Here is an 11397-nt window from a genome sequence, read left to right on the forward strand (position 1 = left end):
ATTTTTTGCCACGGTGGTTAATAAAAACAGAGAGATGTGTTGTGTGAACAGTGACCACCGCGGCAGCGTGACGTCATGTTGGAGTTTTCGGTGGTCACCTCTTCACCGAACAGTGGCCTTAACTCTGAGAGTGTAAAAATGGTACCAAAATGGACCCGTACATTTGTACACTCTCAGAGTCATGGGGGTCCTTTACAAATAAAACATTTGAGAACCAATAGTACTAGCTGGACTCCTAATGTGCCATAGATAGTGAATAAGTGTTATACACATTCAGAAGAAAACCTGGAGACTTTTGACATTCAGTAATTAATTGGGTCTTATGATCAAAATAAGAATCATTTGCCACGGACACAGCTGTCCGTGTACGGACAAATTGTCTTAACGGCTGTCATAATTAATGTTTAAATTCATTTCTTCTCCCAGCAGGACTCTGCGGGCAGCTTGACTTCATTGCACATCAAAAGAACTAAACTTCCATCTTCGTGGATGACGTGTGGGAACGACCAGGAGCGTGTGTGTGTGTTCAGAACGACCAGGAGTGTGTGTGTGTGTGTGTTCAGAACAAATGTGTGTGTGTGTTCAGAACGACCAGGAGTGTGTGTGTGTGTGTGTGTGTGTTCAGAACGAGTGTGTGTGTGTGTTCAGAACGAGTGTGTGTGTGTGTTCAGAACGAGTGTGTGTGTGTTCAGAACGACCAGGAGTGTGTGTGTGTGTGTGTGTGTGTTCAGAACAAATGTGTGTGTGTGTTCAGAACGACCAGGAGTGTGTGTGTGTGTGTGTTCAGAAGAGGACGACCAGTGATCATCTACGAATAGCGGATTCGGATGAAAATCAACCGATAATGACCAGTAGGTTGCTTATCGAGACGATCTTATCGACCTACTGCATGCATACTGGAAGTCTACTGGCTGCGATCAGGAAAGGCGGAGACGTAGCCGACGTGGCGTTGGTCGCGTTGTCCGACTATTGCTCCCTAAATCTACATTCTACACTCTAACCCTAACCTCAGTCTTAACCGGCCACGCAAGTCCCCTAACCTCATATCAGTCTTCTTAACCCATTCAGGACGGGAACCCCTTTTGATTAAAAACAAACAAACCCATAAAACAACAAACAATTTATTAATAAATATTTAAAGTTTTTCAGAAAACTTAGGTCAGGATTTAGAAGGTGTTTTTAGAATTGGCCTCAGTCCTAAATTAACCGCATTTTGGTGTTTTAACTAAGCATTATGTTATACTTTAGCTATTGAAAAATAGCAGATCTACAAGCTCATAGCGCGCCACCGAGTGGCGCGCTACGAGCTTGTAGGTCTGCTATTTTTGAGAATCGTAAAAAATGCGGCACAAATCTTTGAATATATATTCTTTCAGAGCGAACGTTTTTTTTTTTTTTTTTCGACGTCAGGCCTAAAAGGGTTAACTGTACGCCACGTACGTAAGTCCCAATGTTTTCACTTCCGTGTTCCCTGATGGAAGCCAGTTAGGCTGCAGTATATACATGCAGTACAGGTGGATCGCATGGTCTTCTGGGTTGACGACATTTGAAGCGGGTGCTCTGAACGTGTTCAGAAGAGGACTCACTCCACACTGATCGTCTAGCGGCGTGTTCAGACAGAGAGAGGACTCCGTTGATCACATTCCTCCTGAAGGAAGTGGCACATTTCCTTAATGCACTAATAATGTGACATTTCTCTGTGTAATACACTGTGTGTGTGTGTGTGTGTGTGTGTGTGTGTGTGTGTGTGTGTGTGTGTGTGTGTGTGTGTGTGTGTGTGTGTGTGTGAATATTGTAAAGGATAGATAATTGGCGGGGGGGGGGGGGGGGGGGGGGTGTATATTATCAATAGACCGATTCATATTCAGACATCAATAATCATATCGTTGCTGTCCGGAAGAAACTACCTAACTCTATTTTGGGGTTTTTCTTTCTTTTCTTTCTTTTCATAATTCAATGCTATTGAACACCCTTTACGTCTGTGTGTTGGTTACACTTTTACTTGAACCAATTGAAAGTAGCCTGTTAAAAAGTGCTTCGGCAAAAACCTCCCAACTCCATTGGATCCTCAAACCATCTGCCAAACCAGCTAACTCCGCCTGTTTAGCCATCTTTTTTTCCCCTCATAAATCAGTGCTATTGAACACCCTTTTACGTCTGTGTGTTGGTTAAAAAAATATTGAACCAATGAAAAGTATTAAAAATGTTTTTTTTTATTTCCTGAAAAATGAACATTTTGGAGTTAGGTGGTTTCTTCCAGACAGCAGAGATATACCTAGTATGTCCAAAACCTCTCCACCCAAATGTAGTGGTTTTGCCAATTGATTCAGACTTCCCAAACGTACAGTATTTATGTCTCTTCGCTGCTGTCGTATCCTATACTGACTCGCCTGCCAGTGAGGAGCCCCCACCGGGAGGAGGTACTGTCGTATCCTATACTGACTCGCGTGCCAGTGAGGAGCCACCACCGGGAGGACGTACTGTCGTATCCTATACTGACTCGCCTGCCAGTGAGGAGCCACCACCGGGAGGACGTACTGTCGTATCCTATACTGACTTGCCTGCCAGTGAGGAGCCACCACCGGGAGGACGTACTGTCGTATCCTATACTGACTCGCCTGCCAGTGAGGAGCCCCCACCGGGAGGACGTACTGTCGTATCCTATACTGACTGGCCTGCCAGTGAGGAGCCCCCAGCGGGAGGACGTACTGTCGTATCCTATACTGACTCGCCTGCCAGTGAGGAGCCCCCACCGGGAGGACGTACTGTCGTATCCTATACTGACTCGCCTGCCAGTGAGGGAGCCCCCAGCGGGAGGACGTACTGTCGTACCTATACTGACTCGCCTGCCAGTGAGGAGCCCCCACCGGGAGTAGGACATAATGTCGTATCCTATACTGACTCGCCTGCCAGTGAGGAGCCCCCACCGGGAGTAGGACATAATGTCGTATCCTATACTGACTCGCCTGCCAGTGAGGAGCCCCCACCGGGAGGACGTGGAACCCGTCGTCCTACTCCTAAAAGTGTAGAGTGCCGTTATCTCCGCTGTCGCGGAATCTGCGTCTTCGAGTAGCGATCCGTTCATATTCATAATGCGATTATCGTGGTCTGAATGTTAGATCAGTCTGTATCAACACGTCAAAGGGGATAGGTGTAGTTTGCACACTGCATGCTATCATCTCACGGCACTCACACATTTTTTTGATAGCTACACGTAGGAAGACGAAGACGATGCTTTTGATATTAGATTGGTATTTTTCACTGTGAAATATTAAGCTCCGTTTGTAGCCCTGTTACCCCAGAACAGGTTTAATAGTAGTGTTTTAACCATCCTAGATGGATGGGTGGATGGATGGGGAAGGCAAAACAAAAAGCGTTAATATGTCTCTGAAACTGTATGTATGTATGTATGTATGTATGTATGTATATGCATGCATGCATGCATGCATGTATGTATGCATGTATGTATGCATGCATACATGCATGTATGTATGCATGCATGTATGTATGCATGCATGTATGAATGTATGCATATACATATGTTCATTCACGGACACCTTTCAATGCTTCGCCACTAGATGGCGAGGTCTCTGAAACTGAACATGTATGCATGTATGTATACATAATTATGTTCATTCACGGACACCTTTCAATGCTTCGCCACTAGATGGCGAGGTCTCTGAAACTGAACATGTATGTATGTATGCATGTATGCATGTATGCATGTATGTATGTATGTGTATGTATACATGTATGTATGTATGTATGTATGTATACATATACATATGTTCATTCACGGACACCTTTCAATGCTTCGCCACTAGATGGCGAGGTTTGGGTGAAGATTTGAATAGGGACAGTATTGTAGACTTTTTGCTAAAGGGTTTTGGGTTGGACTTGGACGTGCCAGAAAAGGCCTGATTCTGTGGAGAGGTTATGTGGAGATCTGATCTCCAAAATAACACCTTCACACCCAAATACGACCATTTCACACTGAACGCCGTTCGCCGTCGGGTGGAAATCTTGTATGTCCAAAATGCCACTAATTTATTTAGCCCCCCCCCCCCCCCCCCCAAAAATCTACAAAGTAACTGAAGTTTTCAGATAAATGTAGTGGAGTAAAAGTACAATATTTGCCTCTGAGTGAGATGTAGTGAAGTAGAAGTAAAATTATTGGAAATTTTCAAATACCAATTTGAGGTATACAAATACCTCAAATTGTAATAACAGTACTTAATTAAATGTACTTAGTTACTTTCCACCATTGTATTAAAAACAGACTTAACCACTTTCCACCTGGTATCCCTATTTATGGCATGTCATTATAAACGCAAAGAAGGGCCTTCATTTCTGTGTGGAGTTTGCATGTTCTCCCCGTGTCCCCTAGGCCAGTGTTTCCCAACCTTTTTTGTCCCAGGGCACACTTTTCATAGCCTAAAACTCTCAGGGCACACCTAGATATACGGTGTATAGGCCTATCTATATACATATACATACGTGTATGTATGTGTATATAACATTTCAATGGCCGAGGGTCGTAGAGTCTATTGTTCCGTCGTTATCGCACGTCTAATGGTTAGACGTGTGACAACAACAACGACGCAACAATAGGAAGCCTGCAGCCCAGTAGCTATAATATTGCTTTCGGGGGAGGGTTAGTGTTATTTTCGGTCAAATCAGGCGGCACACCTGGACACATCAAACGGCACAGTAAAGTGCCGCGGCACACAGGTTGGGAAACACTGCCCTAGGCCCTAGGGGACACGGGGAGAACATGCAAACTCCACACAGAGCCTAGGGTATCTAGGTACCCTCGAAAAAAACATGCAGTAATCCTTAGACGCTGGTGTGGGATAAGATGTTTGAATTTAACGCAAAGAAACGTAAACATAGCTGGTATCTACAGGTGATGCTTGTAGATTGGCTGCTTTTGCACGACCCTGTCATGATATGCCATATATAAACAATACATTAAAAAAATAAGAGATAAATACAAATAAAATGGAGATACAAGGCTTCTATCCCGACAGCGAAAACATTTTGCTAATTCCGCTGATGGAACCGGTGCCGATGTGCTTGTTGCTAATGTATAAAATGTCAAAAGATGATCACTAAATGAAAGACTACTGAATTAAATGACTAAATTATTATTGATGAACGCCAGATTTCACTTGCACAACGACGTCCTACAAAATGGTAACAGCTAGCAGGGATAGTTTTTTTGTTAAAGTAAAGCAAAGTATACATGATTAGAACATACTAAACATTCCACAATTAAGTTGTAATGTTTCTACTAATTGCTACACAAATCTGTACATCCAGTCATTTTTGGGGCATTAACAAGAAGTTGACGGATAAAAAAATGAAGTCTGATAATGATGTACCGTGCATATTCACATCATGTATACTTTACCATTACAAGCAGGGGTTACCATGACACCACCTGCTGGCTTGTTGTGGACTTTTTTGTCTAAATAATTGTTTTGCCATTTTCTAATGGGGGAAGAAATGGAGAGTGACACGCGGCAAAGGCCGTCGGGCTCGGGAGTCGAACCCGCGGCACGCCGTCCGGCTGGTTTGGCAGCCTAGGTGCCCATGCGGTTGAGCTAACAGTCCGGGGCTAAAATAGCCAATTTTACATCGAGGTGCCCACCTGTCCTGTATCCCTACAAGAAGTACTGTACAGTCAGTTACTGAATTTTTTTTGATTGATTGATTGAAAAATGTATTAACAGTTTTGCAGAATTACAGTACATTTCAAGCACAAACTCAATACAAAGGCTGTTAACTGTGAGTGGACGACCCAATAGGGTCCACCATGTTCAATTCATGACTACTATGAATGGGTGACACCGGGGCTCCACCGGGCGCGTCAGTGTCGCGTCTCCGTCACCGTCAGGGAATGTTCTCTTTTTAATCAATGAAGGGTGGCTCCACTGCACGCGTTGCGTTGCGTGACTGCATTCAAATTGCCCCGGTTCGTTTTGCGACGGAGAGGCAACGCGTCCGGTGGAGCCCCGGCGTTACGGGAGAACTATTCTATGAGAGATACCAGGTTTCCTGACGATGCCCTACGATGGAGGGTTTGTGAAATATGTTTTTGTTCCTTTCTTGCACTTGGTTGATCTGTCAGAACATAACACGGGACGAAGGGAGTTAAATGTTTTACCCTTTCATAGACACATGCATAGACAGTACGAGTAGATCCATGGTCATGGTCATTTGATCCATTATTGTGGCATTTGTTGCAACGACTATAACAGGTTCAGTGAAATGTCCTGACGGTCCAGCCATATAGGTATTATATCTATATGTGGCCCTATTTTCATCACTGCCTCACCCCTTATCCCTAAACTTCTTTGCCTCTTTTGTGTACAATTCTAGCCGATCTACATCGACACGTTGTGAGCTTGTATATCATTAAGGGCATTCATTTATGAAAAGTAGGACTGATAGGGAAAATCTTGGCCGATACTGATGATTCCCTTTTGTGAAATAAATGTTCAGAATCTACAGCTTGGTAGGCTGCAGGTAACAAACACACCAACATAGCCAATGCAAAATGTATGCTCATCAACAACAGATAAATATCGGTTAATGTCAGTTTCATCTGCCGATACCTGCAAATATCGTCTGATATGCATTCCTAAGGAAAGACAAAAAAGATCATAAGAGGTTTCTGCCCAACAACAAGCTATACGATAACCCGGGCTTAATGATGAAGGGTGCAGAAATGACCCTCGTCAGCTCCCGTAGGAAACTCGTCGGGTCGCGTTGTCATCTCCAGGAAATTGGATAACGTAGATAACGCAGAATTCCACCGGTGACTACCTCCTCCCTGTCCTCCGCTCCTCATTTCCTGTGCGACGTTGACCTCATTTCCTGTCTAATATTGACCCACTGATAAGCTTAATATCGAATAAATGAGGGTGACTGACGGCCAAACGCCTCGTCCAGTCAATCTCACACGAGTGACACTTGAACTCAACTCATAGTGTTTAAAGGACCACTTCACCCATTTTCCAACCTATCTTCATATCGTCGCTGTCGGGCAGAAGCCTATTATCTCCTAGCTCTGGTCCATAGCCTTCTACTGCTTCTACGATTCTGCCCTATGCAGTATAACGCTATGGGACTTTCGGTTTTAAATCTCAAATCGAAATCAGACCAGCGTACTCTCCTCTTTAGCGTATTTTAAAATAACGTTTTTGCTACTCACCAAAACAAAGGCGGGTTGTGTCATTAGAAAGCCTACTTTCCTTAGTGGACGCACTCTGAGCCCCCCCTTCTTTTTCACCGGGGGAAAAATATTCTCAATGAGGCAGTTCTCTGGGCAATATCGACAGAGGGCGCATTGGAGTAACTAAAAGTATTTTTTTCCCGATGGAAACAAAATCCCTTTTTGGCCAAAAAGTACCGTTTATACGTGTGGTGGGGGGCTCAGAGTGCGTCCACTAAGGAAAGTAGGCTTTCTATTGACACAACCAGTCTTTGTATTGGTGAGTAGGTCAAACGTTCGTGAGATTTCCACTAAAGAGGAGAGGCTGGTCTGATTTTGATTTGTCCCAAGTGCAGGGCAGAATCGTAGAAGCAGTAGAAGGCTATGGACCAGAGCTAATTATCTCCATATTTAAAATGGAGGCATTCTGAAGCCCTCTATTCCGACGCACTCATTACTAACCCTGTCCGCACGCGGAAGCCACATAGAATGGCGGTGCATCGGTATTCCACTCTGTTCCCACTCGATCGTACTAACTACAGCGTCACACAAAAGCATCAACAGCGGAAGATCCACAAGCTCGAAACGTGGCGCAAATCAACACGTTTGAGCTTCTAGATCTGCTACTTTTCTAGTATTTTTCAATTTGAATCTTTGAAAAGTAACAAGTTTTTCCAACATATGAGGTTTCCACTCATCAGAGACAATATAATGACTCTCATCGTAAGGCCCGAACCACGCCAATGATTCCAGACGCAACCGTGTGTTCGTCGCAGCGCTCCGACGTGTCCCGTTGCACGTGACGTCGCCACATGTCGTTGCATTGCGTCGCAAGTGATTCAATTCAAAAGGAGCTTTGTTGGCATGAGAAAAACTAGTTTCCATCCAAGTGATCCGTGTGTGTGTGTGTGTGTGTCACACTAGCCGGCTCTGGTGTGCGTGTCGCTTTACAATCAAGTCGCGAAAACACTTGGTACAGGAAATCTATGGAAAATACAGGGTCAACCTCAATCTAATTGCAAAAAAAATTAACTAGATTTTGCCCTAGCAACTTGCTCAAATGTGATGATGTGGCAAAAACTAGCCCAATGAGTGTTTTTGTGCAAAACTAATGCTTGGAATGGCTTCAGCATCATGAAAGCCCCCTAGTTTGATATGTCACGTGCTACTTAAAGCATAAGGAAATGTAGAAAATATTGCCTTATAATAGGATGTCAATGTACAGGCCATTTTCAACACTTTCCCCTCAGACAATTCCAGGCAACTTTTGTTCTGTTATTCAGGATATATTGAAGATGCAAAATCAGTTGAGTTTGGTTTTTTTGCAATTAGATTGAGGTCAAATTACATTATTACTGGACTACTTGTCGCCGCAGAAACCCATGCGGGTTAAAAACAGATATTCGTTGCAGCTCGGCGCACCTCTCGGCGCACTTGTGTGCGATATGACCGGCGTCGCAGTTACTTGCACGGCGACTCATTGGTGTGGTTTGGGCCTAAAGATGACAGCGTTGCTCTACTCGCTCTGCGCCTCGCCCGTTACAAGACGTGGCTACGAGGGGCATCCTCGGTGCAAATCACCATATGTAAATAAGTAGAAAAACAATTCCAATAACGGTGAAAACACACGATCTCCAGCAATCATCTTTTTTTAATTATGTGTGCTGACTTTACAGACTCCTCCAAATGTACAGCTTGTGACATTTACAACAAACATTTAAACTTTATAGTACTATTTCTTTTGTTATGCAGTTACTTTGTGGGTTATACATCTTTATTTGGACATGTCATTAGAAGGGTACAAATCTCCATCAATAACCATTCATACCTGACAAAAGAGATCCTGTACAGTGAGTGTGGGACGTGTACAATAGACATGTACAGTGAGTGTGGGACGTGTACAGTAAACATGTACAAGTACATGTAAACACGATGCACATGTACAGTGTGGGACATGTTACAGTAAACATGTACATGTACAGTAAAGAAGAGTGCTAGTACAGTATCCCAGTGGTTCTCAACCGGTGGGTCGAGGCCCCCCGGGGGTCCCCACGTGATATTTGGGGGGGGGGGGGGGGTCCCCAGATGACAGGCAATTTAAGGACTTTTAAGACCTTTTTAATACCTCCAAAAAAAAGGAAAGAAAGAAAATAAACGCAATGAAATGAAAACAGACCATTACTGCATCAAACGTCATCAACAAACGATTCTATAAAATGGTCAAGCAATGGCCAAATTATTGTCAAATGACTTAAGAAAGAGGCAAACGTTTTGCTAAATAGCTGATCTACAAGCTCACGGGCGTTGTGTGAGCTTGTAGATCGGCAATTTCCCCACAATATTTAGGCAAAATAACTACGTTGAATGTCTCAACTCCTACAAGTCCAAGTGCTTGTCAGCATGGGGGGGATTTTGGGTGGGCCCCCAGTTGAAATACGATTATTTTGGGGGGTACCCAGTTGAAATACGATTATTTTGGGGGGGTACCCAGTTGAAATATGATTATTTTGGGGGGGGTACCCAGTTGAAATACGATTATTTTGGGTGGGTCCCCAGTTGAAATACGATTATTTTGGGGGGTACCCAGTTGAAATACGATTATTTTGGGGGGGTACCCAGTTGAAATACGATTATTTTGGGGGGGTACCCAGTTGAAATACGATTATTTTGGGGGGTAACCCAGTTGAAATACGATTATTTTGGGGGGTCCCCCAGTTGAAATACGATTATTATTTTTTTGGCGGGCGGGCGGGGGGGGGGGGGGGGGGGGGGGGGGGGGTTGAGAACCACCGCGGTAATCCGACATGCCGTGATCCGTGATCATTTGCGCGTTGTCGGAAGGAATTCCAGAAAGAACCAACTTACGATATCACACCATTCAAAAGCCATACTGTGTAACTCAAATTATTTGTGATAGAATCTTTCACCGGTGTACTTTCCCCCCACAATAACCATTTCTACATAAATATGTTCTTTATACTTCTCTGAACAGTATTTCATGGTGGGGGGGTCTGCCCAAAAGTAGGCACCTCGATTGGCTATTTCCCCCCCCAAATGTAAAAAAAAAAAAGTAATTATATATCAGCTTGCATTCCATTCTCTTGCATATTGTACCTTAGCTGGGCTTTCTGTAGTCGCGTTTGCCGTCTCCAGCCCATTTTGGGCGGGAACCCCTTTTGGTGTTTTAAACATTAGGTTATAATTTAGCTATTGAAAAATAGCAGATCTACAAGCTCATAGCGCGCCACCGAGTGGCGCGCTACGAGCTTGTAGGTCTGCTATTTTTGAAAGGAGGATTTAGGAGATTTTTTTTAAATTTCGAGGTCAGGCCTAAATGGGTTAACCCATGAGCGTGCGTGTTCAAATCATGTACACTTCGCCTTACTTCAGCCCATTTTTCAAACATTACACTTTGTAAACATTCCGGACAAAATAGCCAGTTTTAGATCGAAGTGGCCACTCTTCTTGCATCCGTCTGCCCCACGACGCTCACGCCAGAACGACAGAAATGGCACCAGAAATGTACCGGAAAAACACATAGTTTCACACTAGGCAGATTCAAAGATACGTCGTATCTTTGTAGCCGAAGTTGAAGCTATAGCTCAACTTTCTTTTGTAGCTTTGTAGCCGCGTCTGCAGCAGCTACAAATGTCGGTTGTTATCTTTGTATATCTTCATGTCGCTGGCTACAAACGGCAGCTCGTATCTTCGTATCTGCCCGTGTGAACACAGCGTGACGCCGTCGCCGCCATATCCTCGCCAATAAGACCCTGCTGCGATCCGACATCTCTCTCGTACGCGAGTGCGGAATCGCCTTTTTTGCCTTTTGAGTAAATGGTCCCGCGCACCTCCTACTAGTAGTAGGGGATAAAGTACAGTTTTAGAGTGCGACGGAGGGGGCTGCCGTCTCGATCGAACTTGAGCCACGAGACACCCAACTGAATTCTGGGAATCGCAGTTCTAAACGGACCCGCAGACCAGTCCGAGAGGGGTCGCCAGAAAAAGACTACCGAAATGAAACGTTTACACAGCACGACTTTTACGATGAATAATCATCTTCTAGGCGACTTTGCGACGGTACAAAGACAGTGACCTGTGTTGGCTGCATTCTATTAGCCATTCTCAAAAAAAAAATTATGTGCTAGCGCTGTAGCTATTCCAACGCTGTAGCGCACGGT

The 11397-nt window shown here is 44.3% G+C and overlaps 1 protein-coding gene and 1 long non-coding RNA gene across 5 annotated transcripts in view; one reads left to right on the forward strand and one right to left on the reverse strand.

Annotated features, from left to right (window-relative positions):
• The window catches only part of LOC306914104 (tetraspanin-5-like), a 30408-nt gene extending 27851 nt beyond the window's left edge, over nucleotides 1-2557 (forward strand). For 2 of the 4 annotated variants that reach the window (XM_079491020.1, XM_079491022.1), the window contains one exon: nucleotides 430-2557. The gene's annotated coding sequence lies outside the window, so the exon portion shown is untranslated. Of the gene's footprint in view, nucleotides 1-426 lie in introns of all 4 variants that reach the window. The other 2 variants (XM_079491021.1, XM_079491023.1) reach the window with 2 other exon arrangements.
• A 6274-nt stretch (nucleotides 2558-8831) lies between these two features.
• LOC306914110 lies at nucleotides 8832-11178 on the reverse strand. Its single transcript, XR_013788646.1, has 2 exons — nucleotides 9096-11178; nucleotides 8832-9062 (listed from the first exon to the last, which is right to left on the reverse strand). It is a non-coding gene; the product is annotated as an uncharacterized lncRNA (long non-coding RNA).
• Between the last annotated feature and the right edge of the window lie 219 nt (nucleotides 11179-11397).

This window comes from Electrona antarctica, assembly GCF_951216825.1.
Source record: "Electrona antarctica genome assembly, chromosome: 21".
In the NCBI taxonomy this organism is placed as follows: domain Eukaryota; kingdom Metazoa; phylum Chordata; class Actinopteri; order Myctophiformes; family Myctophidae; genus Electrona; species Electrona antarctica.